The sequence below is a fragment of the Lepisosteus oculatus genome, unplaced genomic scaffold (genome assembly GCF_040954835.1).
Source record: "Lepisosteus oculatus isolate fLepOcu1 unplaced genomic scaffold, fLepOcu1.hap2 HAP2_SCAFFOLD_87, whole genome shotgun sequence".
Classification (NCBI taxonomy): domain Eukaryota; kingdom Metazoa; phylum Chordata; class Actinopteri; order Semionotiformes; family Lepisosteidae; genus Lepisosteus; species Lepisosteus oculatus.
Window position 1 is genome coordinate 194,093 of NW_027168425.1, and position 13,099 is coordinate 207,191.

Here is a 13,099-nt window from a genome sequence, read left to right on the forward strand (position 1 = left end):
TGTGACCTCGGTTTTACATCTCATCCAAAAGACAGCGCCCTTTTACAACACAGCATCTCCGTCACTATACTGGGGCATTGGGACCCGCACAGACCTCAGGGTGAGCGCCCCACCGCCGGCACCATTAACATCGCTTCCAGCTGGAAGCTTTGTTTTCCCCTGTAGCTCACCCTCATCCGGGTACTGACCTGGCTCACACCTGCTTAGCTTCAGTGGGTTTTTTGAGTTGCGAGTTGCAAGGGGATGCAAGTGATGGAGCCGCTCGCAGCAAAAGCCACTGCATTGGCCGGGAATCGAACCCAAGCTTCCCGCGTGGCAGGCGAGAATTCTACCACTGAACCACCAATGCTCAGTGCCTGGGCCTTCAAAAAAGACGCTTTTTGGGTGGTCTGTGCAAAACGCGTCGACATATGCTTCCAGCTGCAAAATGCCATTCGCGGACGCTAAAGAACTTATTTCCAAGGCAGCGGGTACAAGCGATTGGGCGTTTTAAAACCACCAGGAACAGCAAAGAGGCACGCTTCTTTGCTTGCGCCGAAACACACCGACTGGAGGCGGATAACGTAGTCGGCAGGATTCGAACCTGCGCGGGGAGACCCCAATTGATTTCTAGTCCATCGCCTTAACCACTCGGCCACGACTACAGCAAGCCCCACTGCCGCTGCGTTCTTGCTACAATCTTACCTGGATCGCGAGGTGCCGGCGGAAGCCTATTTCAAAGTCGTTCTCCGTTTCATAAAAACATTTCCAAAATACAAGCCTTGCAGACAGACACGCCTCAGAGGACTTAAGGGTGGCTTCATGTCGGAATGATAAAGTCTCCCCGTCCGGACATGAAAATGCCACTTTGTTACACACAAAAAAAGAATCAACAACAGAGAAATGCCCACAAGCATTTGAAAAGCCGCACCACGTCGCACTTGAAATAGCTCTTACATTAGTGGTAGACGCAGGAATCGCCTTTTTATTTACGCTCTTACCAACGCGATGGAAAGCAAAACAAAGCAAAGCAGAGCAAAACAAAACGAACAAACGAAAACCTTGCGTATAACGCCGTTACGTGCCCAAGCGGTATTGTACATCATCCTAGCACTGCACCCCGGGGCGTACGGTATATGGGAACGAGCACACGCCACGAATCGTCTCGAATCACTCCCTACAGCTGTAAGGCGCCTTGAAGCGTGCACCCCCAACATTCTTCTTTGCGCATGTGTGAAAGGTAAACTCTTGAGCAGACTCTGAACCAGCTCTAAGGAAACTAATCCGATTAGACGTTACTTTGACTCATCTTTTTACGCTCAGTGCTGGATTACTCAAACTCCAGCTAGGGTTAGGGTTAGCATTCCCACGCTACTTAGGCACTTTGTTTACGCTCAGTGCTGGATTTTGGGAACTTCAGGATGAGTGGGAATTTTCTCCTATCTGTCAATTCTGTTTTGTTTTGGAGACTCTTGGCTGCCTATGTTGTACAGTGCAGCGTGAAGGAAACATTTTCCAAAACTGTGTCACCTCAAAAGTTGTAAGAAAACCTCTCCAGCTGCTTTAACTCTCTTCATTTTTGTCATTTAATGTGACACTCGATGTATAACTGGAGCCTCACATATGCAAATGGTGAGGCTCCAGTTCGACACCCAGTTCGACACCACTTTACAGTATATGACAAAAGCATGGCAGACTGTGCCGGACCGGCAGATAACTTCCGCTTATTTTTACCATATTAAACATTGGAAATCCTCCCACTTGTATTTGTGACACTTGATTTTGGCTCCACCTAAGACACTCTTAAATCTTCAAACACTTTTCTCTTCTCCTGCAACACTCTTGTCTGTCGGCACTATGTGGCAGCGTTGCATGACAACCCCTCTCACCACGGAAAGGAACCTAACAGCTTTGGTAAGAGAGGAGAAAAGGACCTGGCCAGTACGGGGCTCGAGCCTGTGACCTTGGCGTTATTAGCACCACGCTCGAACCAACTGAGCTAACCGGCCTCACAACAGTGCTCCTCTCTGTGCTGCAAGAAATCGAACTCAGGGAATTTCTTTTGTCCTCCTTTGAATAGAAAGCCGTGTAATTCAGTGTACGGGCTTTCTCGTGCAGTTTCATGGTTCTTGTAACCCAAATCCTACACTGGCCTGAAGTGCCCCCCCATTTCACAGCATTTTTCAGCTGATTTAAAATGTACCTAAAGGAGAAGCATTATTGAAGACCATCAATTACCAAGAGCTTTTGTCAAAGGTTTTGGTGGTCATTTTGAATGACCACAGAGCGCTGTGACCTCGGTTTTACATCTCATCCAAAAGACAGCGCCCTTTTACAACACAGCATATCCGTCACTATACTGGGGCATTGGGACCCGCACAGACCTCAGGGTGAGCGCCCCCCCGCCGGCACCATTAACACCGGTTCCAGCTGGAAGCTTTGTTTTTCCCTGTAGCTCACCCTCATCCGGGTACTGACCTGGCTCACACCTGCTTAGCTTCAGTGGGTTTTCAGTTGCGAGTTGCAAGGGGATGCAAGTGATGGAGCCGCTCGCTGCAAAAGCCACTGCATTGGCCGGGAATCGAACCCGAGCCTCCAGCGGGGCAGGCAAGAATTCGACCACTGAACCACCAATGCTCAGTGCCTGGGCCTTCAAAAAAGACGCTTTTTTGGTGCTCTGTGCAAAAAGCGTCGACATCTGCTTCCAGCTGCAAAATGCCATTCGCAGACGCTGAAGAATTTATTTCCAAGGCAGCGGGTACAAGCGATTTGGCGTTTTAAAACCACCAGGAACAGCAAAGAGGCACGTTTCTTTGCTTGCGCCGGAACACAACGACAGGAGGTGGACAACGTAGTCGGCAGGATTCGAACCTGCGCGGGGAGACCCCAATTGATTTCTAGTCCATCGCCTTAACCACTCGGCCACGACTACAGCAAGCCCCGCCGCGGCTGCGTTTTTGATACAATCTTACCTGGATCGCGAGGCGCCGGCGGAAGCCTATTTCAAAGTCGTTCTCCGTTTCAAAAAAACATTTCCAAAATACAAGCCTTGCAGACAGACACGCCTCAGAGGACTTAAGGGTGGCTTCATGTCGGAATGATAAAGTCTCCCCGTCCGGACATGAAAATGCCACTTTGTTACACACAAAAAAAGAATCAACAACAGAGAAATGCCCACAAGCATTTGAAAAGCCGCACCACGTCGCACTTGAAATAGCTCTTACATTAGTGGTAGACGCAGGAATCGCCTTTTTATTTACGCTCTTACCAACGCGATGGAAAGCAAAACAAAGCAAAGCAGAGCAAAACAAAACGAACAAACGAAAACCCTCACGTCCCGCACTTGCATATAACGCCGTTACGTGCCCAAGCGGTATTGTACGTCATCTTAGCACTGCACCCCGGGGCGTACGGTATATGGGAACGAGCACACGCCACGAATCATCTCGAATCGCTCCCTATAGCTGTAAGGCGCCTTGAAGCGTGCACCCCCAACATTCTTCTTTGCGCATCTGTGAAAGGTACACTCTTGAGCAAACTCTGAACCAGCTCTAAGGAAACTAATCCGATTAAACGTTACTTTGACTCATCCTTTAAGGGACCCTTGTTAATTGGAGAAATCAATGATTTCTAATGAATTCTGTATGCGTTAAAAGTCAGCTATACACAGTATAGCTGCTCATGATGTTTCCCGAGCCGAAACACAGTGCGTTTTTCCAAGCCATCTGACAAAGCCCGCCCACTGAAAACTGCAGCAGATCGTGTAAAGACGTTCAACTTTGTAACTACTGCACGCACAGGAAGCAGAATAAATTCCTCTTTTCAAACTGTCAAAGGTTTGCTTTGCGAACGCTGCAGGACATCGCACAATCTCTTTTGAACGGGGACAAACGATTTCTTATGGGGCGCAGTAAGTACAGACGTTTAAAAAGCTCCACTCATGCCGACGATGCAGCATGAAGGAGCGCAACCTAACGTTTGACAGACAAAAGCCGGGCGCCGCTACGAGCAATATGAAATCAAACTGACAGCACAGGGCGTTTCCCGCTGACTCAAAAGTGATCTCGACAGACGCTGTTCTCTGCATAAAGCCGAAAGAGCTAAAGAGCGTTTCTGTTGAGACGTAACAAGTTCGTTTCTTTCTACCATGATGTCACCACGACAAAATCTGTCTTTAAACACCTTGCTCTCGCTTTCGCTTTCGCCGATTGTATTGCAAGCCCGCGGAAGCTGGTGTAGTGTGCTCTCACGAGGCACCAGTTCTGTAGAGTTTGGGCATTTACGGGGACAATTATTAATTGTAGCCAAAAATTATTTTTGTGTAAGTCACAAAAATAATTATTTTAATGGCTTTAGAATCCAACTATGCGATATAACTCAAACAACGCACACACACAGGTACTAATACACGAGGATACATTTATTAATACATAGAATATGCATGTAAACCTAACAGATCTTATCGAGAGGGTTATCAGAATACAAAAGGTATATATTCATTCAGTTACAAAGAGTTACATATATCAAGAGGACATACGTTCAGTATATCATTCATCTAGACCGTTTCATAATTGAACTTGATTACAACTTCTACATTAGATACTCAAAACAAGTACATAACTCTTAGGAATTAAACTGATATCAACTGGTTGGGATAACAATGGAATTCTCGAGCTGTAATGCAGTGAAGTTGAATACTCATCCAATCTCTCGGGATTCAGATCTCCTGTGGGCACAAAGGAACAGTTGCAGGCTGTTGCTATCCAATCCGCACTCTCTGGCTAGGTGCCAGGCTGTGCTGTGCTGCTTGCGACGGTGCGCTGCTGATGCTCACTGACCGGCTAGTTAGTGTTGGCTTTAACTAGCAAAGTTTGTGCACAGGAGAAAAGATGACTGTGGGTCCCAGCAGGTCAGGAAGAGGACCGATTCGTTCCTGATGAAGCGCTTGTTCTGAATAGTGATTCAGCTGTCCACAGTTCTGACCTGTTCATGAGGTTTGCTGCTGATGCTAACCTCGGGTGGATCCTCTGGTTACTCGTGGCAACCTCCGCTCTCGACTTTTAGAACAGAGGAAAGTACTGGCACTCAGACGCACTGGCCGTTCCGTGGTTGTCCGGGCTGAGTCTCAGGATGGTCAAGAGGCGCGCTGTGAGAATGTCCTGCCCTTGGGAGCCTTCTGCTCCTGGGCCGTCCTGCCATGGATTTGTCTTGCACCCCTGGAATTCTCCTTAGAATTCTCCTACTGGAATAGTCCTACTAGTTCTCCTTCTCCAGGCTCTCTGTTGCCTGTTTTTACCTGGAGGAACTTCAGCTTGTCATTGGCTGAAAGTTTAATGGGCATCAGAGTCCCACATGGGTTACATGGCCCTACCAATCCCTGACTGGTTGATCAAGGTGAGATATGAGTCACTTACTCCTGACACCTAGGAATGCAATCCAGATGTCCATCTGGCACTCCCTAGACAGATAGGCGCCAATGGATGACCATTGATCATGATAGCCAGGCTCAGCTAAGTGCATCCCCATTTGGGAGCTGTCCCTTATCAAAAGAAAACATCTTTAAATCAGCCTGCATGAATAGTTTCTCTGTGGTGCAGCCACAGAGATGAAGAGAGAGATGGGGCCTCATTTGGGAAAGCACAGCAACACTTAATTCTGTCTTATTAACAAGCATTGCCTCTACATATCCCCCCTTTTTGAAGGTCACGAGGTCCTGAGGCGTTGTTGCCTTCAAAACAAAACAGAGTTAAGTGATGTCCCTTGTCATTAGAACATTAACCTTAAATGTCCACATTACTCCTCGAGAATTCATACCGGAACCAGCATTGGGAACAAACAGGATGAATAACATCTGGAGTATGTATAAACAAGGTAGGAGACATCATCTCAGTCTAGGCATTACAAATCAGGAAGTTCACTGTCAGTATCTGATACCTCTGTAGGCAGATATTTGGGGAAGAGGTAACTTCCTTTCTTTTGAAATGCTACCTTTGACTCATTCGTGCTACCCGGAGTACATCTTGATGTAAGAGTACAGCATTCAGAGTACATTGTCAGTCATGATCCAGCTTCCCAGCACCAGTGTTACAATAACACCGGTTCCTGTTCCCAGCCCCCCTGATGAACCATGACACCTGTGTTGGGCACCTGCCAGGGTGGTTTGGAGGTTTGTTCCATTAAAGCAAACTAACTACCTGTACATCTTCAGGGCTTACTGTTTCTTGGATTTCTATCCAATTCAATAGTGTGGCACCTGAAGGCATCCACGACCTCAAGTTTGGTCTTATGTTGTCTGGTTGCAGACCGTACAGTGTTAAGTTACCATGCTGTACTATGGCCTCCTTGGGAACTTGCAGGAAACTGTTGGTTAGGTAGCTGCATTGTGGTAGCTGTATCATGCCTGTCACAAGTTATAGTGACAGTTAAATGTGGTGTGCTGACCAGCCATTTACTTCCCATCTGCTCTTCATGGGGTTCATTAACCTCCCTCTGCTCGTTAGTAGCTTTACACCCTTCATTGGTGGATCAGTTAGACACAGCCAATGGATAGCTTTGGTAGCCATACCCATCTCAAGATTTGGAACCGAATTCAATCTTGGATTGCCTTCTGGGTGAGCTATGAGCAATGGGTTTAATGTCACATACTCCTCTACTGAGAAGAGTGAAATCAAGTGGGTTAGGATTTGTGCTATGGCTAGACTGGCTACAGTGGCACTAAGCTCCCTTAACAGGTCTTGTGTCAACATTCTGGCCTGTTGCACACAAGCATAAACCCACTGTATAACACCAACAATCATGTCCACTAGGTGGGGGATAAGATTCAACCCTGTTGCATAGGAAGTTGCCTGTAGGGTTTTCCCTAAGCTTTCCAACTTTTGCTGCTGTTGATACAGTCTGTCACTACCCTCTGGCACCTCTGACACCTGCCTTCTTGGGGCAGTCAGGGTGAGAGTGCCAGTAGCACACAAACCTACCAGAAATAGCAAACACACAACAGTGGCGGCAGCAATCAGTCCTCCCAAAAGTCTTTTCGGGTGGCTGATCCCAGTCATCTCCTTCTGAGTGACTGTCCCCTTTCTAAGCTGGCGCAGCATGTACATGGTCTCTTTCTCAGTATGCCATGTGGCATCTTGGGCACCAACATCCTGGAAATCTGAGGAGATCTGACGCAGCTGCTGATGCTGCTCCTCCATTTCCAGGACATCTGCTTTTTCGATTTGTTCATGCCTGTGCTCTAGGAACCCTGCAGGGGGTGGTGCAGCGGTGGAGCATGCCTGACCCTTGGCTTAGTGGTTATCTGGAGCACCTGAGGGATCTGGGATTGTTACTCCATTCTCACTGTTCAGGTCCACCCTGCACACTTCCTGATTGAGGAATCCCTCTATCGGCATGTTTACAATCGTTCGCTGGACGTGGGTGTAGGACACCTGCTCGCTCCCCCCTTCCCTCTCTAGGGGTTCAGGGAGCTGCCCCAGCACTGGGATAGCTAGTTCACTGTCTTCGAACTCACCATCACCCACCAGGCCCATGTCAGTGCAGGCGGGGATTCTGACACCCCCCTTTTCCATGTTCTGCACTAACAGTCGGGTGGCTTGCCCATCCAGCTCCAGTCTGGCTGAACCACTGTTGGTCAGACTCAGACTGACAAACTGAGCTGGTGGCTGTAAGAAAACCGGCTTGGCTTTCATTCCCTGTCCCTTCTGGGGGACTGGGTGTATTGGCAACCCTGCCGTTGAGGCAGGAACAATCAGGTCAATCTCACTCAATACCTGGTAGTTGTGAGAAATAATGTTACCTGACTGCAGGTTCCCTGGGTCACAGCAGAGGGAATCTCTGTGAATCTCTCTCAAATTCCTCAAATTATCATATTCCCGCCCCTTATGCAAAACCAAATCCTCCTCCCATCCCAGTTTATCCTCGTTATTATAAACAAAATCCACCTAAATTTTCAACATAAAGCATTACACAAAATCAATACCTCAACACGCCATACTCAACAACGATAATTCACCAACAGCCAGAACATGTAACTCCACATTCTCAAATAGACCTCATTTCTATAGCCCCACCCCTTATGCAAAACCAACATCCCTCCCCTGTTCTCTCTATCCGCTGGCGTTTGTAATCGTTTTTATTTTCAAATAAATTTTAGCAAAGTCATGTATTTTAAAAATATTAAGATTTCTATATTTATGTCTTTATTTTGTGGTTTCATTAGTAACAAAGGCTAAACTTTCTTGGAAAAATGTATTTTATGTAAACCATGTTTGCTATTAATTCATTTATGGCTAGAATATGTTCATAGTCTTCCAATGAAAGGAGGGTTCCTTTCGCCATAGTCAGGTTGACATTAGAAGCTGGCCACGCCCGGACTGTTACACCAAAGCATTAGCATGTTAAAGCGATTTCATTGAGGAGTCTAGCTTTCTTAACTAGTAAGTACTGTACTTCCTTGGTTTTTGAGGGGGGGAGGTGTCTTTTGCTGGAAATCTCGCCCCCTTCTACTTTGAAAATACTTGTGAAACCGGTTTAATTCGCCACAGCCAGAACTCCCGCAGAGAGGGGGGTTGTATGCAGCGTATCGGTATACAGTAGATGGGAAAGCCAGAGCCGACCGCTACGCCGCCCACGTGTTATGCTCTTCGTTTATGTCTAAACCGGAACACATCATTATATCTCATTTTGTAGTTCTTAAAAAAAAATCGTTTGCCCAGTCAAACAGTATTGTTGTTATTGTTTTTAACCTGTAAAGTGCTTTGAGGAGCCACCTTTAAAGGCGCCATATACAATAAAGTTCATTATTATTACTATTGTTAATTTGCTGGACAGAGAGGTGAACATTATTACACAGAAGACAAAGATAGCGATTTACGTTGCATTGTGCATTGTGCTGCTGTAATACAGTTTTAAATAATTAAAAGTCTAAACAGTATCAGCTTTATTTATGGGTTTTAAATAACGGCGATTTAAACGCGATTTAAATCAATATAAATGTTTATATTGTAACGCATAGGTGACTATTCATTGTTATTAAAATGACTTAAATTCGATCATGTTGTGATTAGAAATATACATTTGTTTGGTGCGAGTGAAGTTTTATTTAATCTCTGAGCCATATTGATTCTTATGGAAGCCAATTTCCGCCAGGGAGTAAAAAAAAAAAACACACTATGGTATTCTCTCCGATGCAGTGCAGTTAAAAACATATCTCTGATGCTGTTCCTAAATGAATATCGTTTATGACCATCAGACGCTTTATGCTCCTTTTCTTTTTAACAGTAGATTGAACAGGGAGAGGCATTTCATGATGTACTTTTAACTGATGAAACAACAGTGTCTCTGGAACAGTTTTCAACCACGTTGTTTTATAAAAAGGGGAGATATGTGAACAAGCAAAACCCAAAACAAACATGTACACCATACGTACGCGTTACTGAAGCTAAAAGCTTAGCCTTTTCACTAATGTAACCACTAAATAAAGACATATAGAAATCCCTACATTACAGACTGTATATGGCTAGTATTGGTAGTTTAAAGAAAAAATACAGACCAGTATTCCACTTTCTCCCTAAACATTCTGACCATGTTACTCTTTACTGTTACTGACCATATTAAGTTTAAGTGCCTGTGGGCACTTTTCCTGTCCGTGGGAGGTGGACCGTCTTTCATTAGAAGGTTAGTCTGTTCTACTCTGAGAATGTAGCGGGGGTGGAAAGTGCCCGCGGTCATTTAATTAGTATTAAAATTCGCACTGATTCCCTTGCGAAGATACGGACATAGGAATATTTGTGTGTGGTCAAAAAAATGGCATAAAAACAACAAAGTGAAGGCTGTGAAAACATTCACAATGTACTTTATACACAAAGCAAGTGTTCTCATAACTTTAGGAGGTTTCGTGAAAATGCTACAGGCGTGCCAAAATCGTTTTTTTTAAATTCAAGGTGACTTTACCGCTGTTTTCATTTTCAGATTGTGAATCAAAAAAGGCATTTAATTAAACGCACGATTGCGATTTTAATCAATTACTGTATTGATTGAAAGATACATTCTGTACAGATACAGTACAGTCACATTCTCCTGTCGTCCAGTGGTGTAAAACGAATTAGCAGGTGCTTGAGATAACATCCCACTGAGTGGAATGTTCTCATTTGTTCTCAAGTGTAAAAAGAGGTGATAATTCTTAATAATTCCGTGTCGCATTAACTAACCTCTTCAGTTTATTCCGCCAGACAGTACATTATTATAATTATATCATTATTAAGTTGTTTAGATATGCAATTCCATATTATATTCCCTGTTAATCAAATTCTAAAAGTATGCATTTGTTAGATAACAAGCGAATTCACAGAAAAGGTTAAATACTATCACTTTTCACAAAGTATATAATCCTAATATGGTCAGAAGGAGCACGTAAAAATGTTTCCCAAATAACAACATGTAAGACTTTGATGCTTAAAATGTTTAGGGAGAAATGGAATACTGGTGTGTATTTTTTCTTTAAACTACCAAGACCAGCAATATACAGTACAGTTTACATACATTAATATGTTTATATTCCTAAATTAAAATCGTTTATGAGCATGTGAAAGGCATGGTGAATCGGAGATTCTCAAGAATTACATTGTATGATTAGAAATGAATGCGTGATCGGATCAACTAAATGCTGTGGTGTTACTTTTTGTCAATGAAAAAATAAACTATTTTCGTTTACAAAGACGGTTACAAAGAATGTGGACCAGGGTAATACTTTGAGCTTACAGCTTGTCCAAGGTCATTCATTATTAATACTCTTAGTAATATCTTCAGTAAAGACTTTGATGCATAAAATATTCCTGCATAATTAAAATATTTATGATAAAGGTGGTAGGTTGTGTACTTTTGTCCAACAGAACAATCTTGCTTTTATAAAATATACCGCCTTTTTAATGTTTAATGATTAACATGCTGTAATACACTGTTTAAATTTAAAGTCTAAAGAGTATACACCTTAAATTCTTAATTGAATAAAGATTGTCCCTCAGCAGTGATCAGGATTCAAAACCGACGTTTTCTGCTGACAGCTCAAATGCTGTACAGGAGAGGTTAACCTTTATTAGCTCCACCTGGCGATTTTACAAGGTGATTCCGGATACTATTAACATAATCTAATTTGCGTCCGGTATGATGCGGTATACTGCGACACGCCCACCGTGTTATACCGCAGCGTACCCCGCTTGTTTTGAATGGCTGCATATGTATATAGACTCTATATATACATTTGGTGCATGCCACAATTTTGGATGGTGGTGGAGGAATAGGGATTTTCTCAACACAGCAGGGACTCCAGTTAAGAATGCTGGGTTTATCTCTGAACTGTTAGAAGCTTTGCAGCTACTGACTGAAGTAGCTGTGGTAATGTGTAAATCACATAATAAAGAAATGTTTCCAGTAACTCGAGGGAACAACTTTGCAGATGCAACTGTCAGGTGAGCAATACTTGTAGAACAGTAGTCTGAGACCTCTGTGAAGCAGAGAAATGGACATGGTTAGAAAAGATTGTGGGGCTGCATGATGATGGGGTGTGGAGCTGACAGCACACCAGACGCTCTGCATGCCCTCACAGCCTAATGCCCTTTATAGCCCGACAAATGCACTCTGTTGGACACCCAGGTGGGAGTCAAATGGTGTGCCGGTTACCCAAAACCGGGTGAGAACCGGGTTTGAAGCCGTAACCACTTATGTGGTATCTGGATGTAATGTTTATCAAAGGAACTCAACTACAGTTCAGGTGCGGGTGCAACAGCTCAAAAGGCCTGCTACTGAGGAACCTTTCAAACCTGGGAAATTGAAAATTGTAAAGGGAAACCTGGGCTCTTATAATCTGTTTTCCTGGTGGGTTGCTGCCACTGCCTCTGTGTCTATCACTTGATAACAGAGATAAGCCCTCGGTGGGCACTGCCCTGCCCCTTGTATTATGATCAAGGAACACACTTCACAGGGAAGGTGTGTCAGGCTGTGGCTGCATTGTTCGGAGTGAGATGGACTGAGATCACCCTCAGTCTGCTGGAACAGTGGAATGAAGGAACAGATCTCTGAAAGATCGACTAGACATCAGACTGAAGGAACGCCATGGGATGCGGGCTGGATCAAACAGAACTGTGTAACAGCCTGTTTGATATCATCACGGGCCAATCAATGAAACTTCCGGGAGGGATGAATTTAGCTGGAGGAATGGATTGTTGAATTTGCTAATTCTCTATTGTAGTATTGTAGGTTGCTAGGACTTAGCAAAGCACATCTATGATGAAGAAAAATATATATCATAATTATAATCCAGATGATTGGGGCATTGGTACATGGCTACAGTCTGTGCTAGGAACATGGAGAGGGTCTCTGGTTCAATACATATTTGTGGGTCTGGTATTATTCGTTATGATCATATCGTTAATATCCTGTTTGAAAAACATGTGGACTAAAGCTGCTGCTTCTGTGCTAATTGTACACCCTGAAGGGATCATGAAGGTCAAAAAATGATTTCATGGGAAAGGTTCTCTTATCTAGTGGCAGAACCTGATGGGTAGAACAATATAGCTTTAAGGGGGGTTACCCTTGGGAGTGATTCCCCTAGATGCAAATGATTATTGTGGTTTGTTTGCTCATAATAAGATGTTTTGCAGGAACGGAACAAAGAGAAATTTTACAACTTCAGCTAGAATTGTTCTGCAAAACGTCACAGCTGAGGCAGGGGAACAATGTGTAGATTTTTCTAAGAGTTATTACCCAGTTGTTGACCAATCTGTTGACCAATGTTGACCAAAAAAGCCTAAGATTATACTGGGCTCCAGCCCACAGGGATTTACCTGTGCTGTAAGAACTAATGAGTGAATAAGGAGACTGGATTCTGGTGAAAGACTTCAGGAAAAAGAAATGGTGTTCACTCAGGTGGAGGGGGCTGTACCAGGTGCTGCTGACCACTGCCACTGCTGTGAAGGTCACAGAAATGGTGCCCTGGATTCATGCTTCCCACTGTAAAAAGGTCACAAACGAACTGAGCAAAGCGCAGGAGTGATGTCTCCACAAGGACAGATGGGGATAACCTGCGTGGGACTGATGTGCACAGCCTTTTTCCTTTTTATGTAGA

At 44.3% G+C, this 13,099-nt stretch overlaps 2 non-coding genes across 2 annotated transcripts; both read right to left on the reverse strand.

The window, feature by feature from the left end:
• Positions 1 to 562: 562 nt before the first annotated feature.
• trnas-aga (transfer RNA serine (anticodon AGA)) lies at positions 563 to 644 on the reverse strand. Its single transcript has one exon. It is a non-coding gene; the product is annotated as a tRNA-Ser (tRNA).
• Positions 645 to 2,829: 2,185 nt separating this feature from the next.
• On the reverse strand, positions 2,830 to 2,911 carry trnas-aga (transfer RNA serine (anticodon AGA)). Its single transcript has one exon. It is a non-coding gene; the product is annotated as a tRNA-Ser (tRNA).
• Between the last annotated feature and the right edge of the window lie 10,188 nt (positions 2,912 to 13,099).